The following is a 2,274-nucleotide window of genomic DNA, read 5'->3' on the forward strand; positions in this document are numbered from 1 at the left end:
CCTCCAATGTTGGATGGCCATTACCAAAGCCATCATCTCCTTTTCATATATCGATTTGCTCAAGGAGCCCTCCGATAAAGCTTTACTGTAAAAAGTAATAGGTCTCTTGTTCTGCATCAACACAGCACCTACACCTCCTCCCGATGCGTCACATTCCATGTGGAATTCCTGGTTGAAGTCGGGCAGAGCCAAAACCGGTGCAGATGTAATGGCCTCCTTGAGAACTGCCATCGCCCTCTCTGCTTCTTCCGTCCACACATACTTCCCCTTTTTTAACAACTCGGTTAAGGGCTTTGCTATTTTCCCGTACCCCTGCACAAACCTCCTGTAGTATCCCGTTAATCCCAAGAATCCACGCAAAGCTTTCACGTTCTTGGGTTTCTCCCAGTCCAGCACTGCTTGGATTTTATCTGTGTCCATTTCGACACCCTTCGCTGAAATTATGTGGCCCAAATAGCGGATCTGCAATTTCCCAAACTCGCACTTGCTGCGGTTGGCCACCCAACTTTGCTGCTCCAGCACCCGTAACACTGTCTTCAGCTGCGCCATATGTTCATTCCATGTAGGGCTATAGACTAAAATGTCGTCGAAGAACACGAGCACACACTTCCGGAGGTAGGGTTGCATCAAATTATTCATTGCACTCTGGAAGGTGGCCGGTGCATTGGTGAGGCCAAACGGCATCACCAGAAATTCAAAGTGGCCCTGGTGTGTTCGGAAAGCCGTCTTGGGGATGTCATCTTCACTCATCCTGATCTGGTGATATCCCGCCTTTAAATCGATTTTAGAAAAATATTTGGCTCCGCTGAGTTCGTCCAACAGCTCTTCTATTACTGGTATTGGGTATTTATCTGGGATAGTTGCCTTGTTCAGGGCCCGATAATCAACACAGAAGCGCCAGCTGCCATCCTTCTTCTTCACCAAGATCACCGGACTTGAGAAAGGACTATTGCTTGGCCGGATGACCCCCGCTTTTAGCATGTCTGAAACTTGCTTTTCAATTTCTCCCTTCAGAAGATTGGGATACCTATAAGGCCGCACGTTTATAGGGTCTATCCCTTCTTTTAAAACAATATGGTGCTCCATATCTCGAGGTAGGGGTAAAGTTTCTCTCTCCCGAAATACAAGATGGTGCTCCTACAATAATAACTCCAGTTCAGATTTCTGCTCCGCAGTCAAATCACCCATCTATTCACCGTTTCCCCCTTGCTCCAGTCGGCCAAGGTCCCACACAAGCACCCATGACTCAGCGTCCACCAGTTTCAGCAACGCCTGTGGGTTTACCACCTGTCTGGATAAAGCGGGATCCCCCTGTACACGCACCTTCTTTCCTTCCGAAACGTAGGCCATGGACATATCCCTCCAATTTATTACCACTTCTCCCAATTTCGCAATCCAAGCAATACCCAATATGACATCAACGTCTCCGAGCTCGAATACGTACAAATCTTCTTCCACCATAGCTTCACCCAAGCTTATTTCAACTCGCTCGCAACGTCCTCTCGACATTCTCCGATGCCCATCGCCCAGGCTCACCGCGTATGGCGGTGTATCAGTTATCGACAACTTCATCTCCTCCGCTATCCTGCGACTGATGAAGTTATGGCTGGCTCCGCTGTCAATCAGAACCACCACTCTCCGATCTCCAACCTGTCCGATCAGTTTCATAGTTTTGGGTGGGGTCAGCCCCTTCGCGGAACAGGCGGAGAGTTCCATGGGCTTCTCCTCCTGATTCTCACCTTCGGTCATTACGTCCTCCTCATCTTCCGCTAAGAGTAGAACCCGCAAACTTTTCTCCGAACACCGGTGACCAGGCGCAAAGGGCCCCCCACAACGAAAACACCGCCCTTCGTCTCGCCTTTTGAGAAATTCAGGGTAAGGTAAATTCCTTACCGTTCTTCCCCGACCATCGCCGCTCCCTACGATTCCCCCTCGTCCATTGTTCGCCGTCACTGGGCCTTCTCTCCGGTTTGCCCCGTTCGCCTCCACACCTCCTGGCCGAATCGTTGGTTGACGATCGGCCTCCCCTCGAATTTCAATTGTTGAGGCCTGCGACCCTCCTACGTTCCATCTTACTCCGTTCCACCCTCCTCCTTTCGCTCTGCCTATAGCGTCTTCCACGTCGCGCACTATCCGTATTGCTTCTTCCAAATCTTTTGGATTCTGAATACGAACTTGCCCCTTTATTTCTTCCCGTAAGCCTGCCAAAAAAAATCCCAACTCCAATTCCTCCGACAACCCTTGTGCTTGTCCCAGTAACATTTCGAAGTTTCG

At 50.0% G+C, this 2,274-nt stretch overlaps 1 protein-coding gene across 2 annotated transcripts in view; it reads left to right on the forward strand.

Annotated features, from left to right (window-relative positions):
• The window catches only part of LOC106777591 (ABC transporter B family member 26, chloroplastic), a 16,433-nt gene that overhangs the window by 4,667 nt on the left and 9,492 nt on the right, over positions 1–2,274 (forward strand). The window lies entirely within an intron of this gene.

This window comes from Vigna radiata, chromosome 11 (assembly GCF_000741045.1).
Source record: "Vigna radiata var. radiata cultivar VC1973A chromosome 11, Vradiata_ver6, whole genome shotgun sequence".
NCBI classification, from domain to species: Eukaryota; Viridiplantae; Streptophyta; class Magnoliopsida; order Fabales; family Fabaceae; genus Vigna; species Vigna radiata.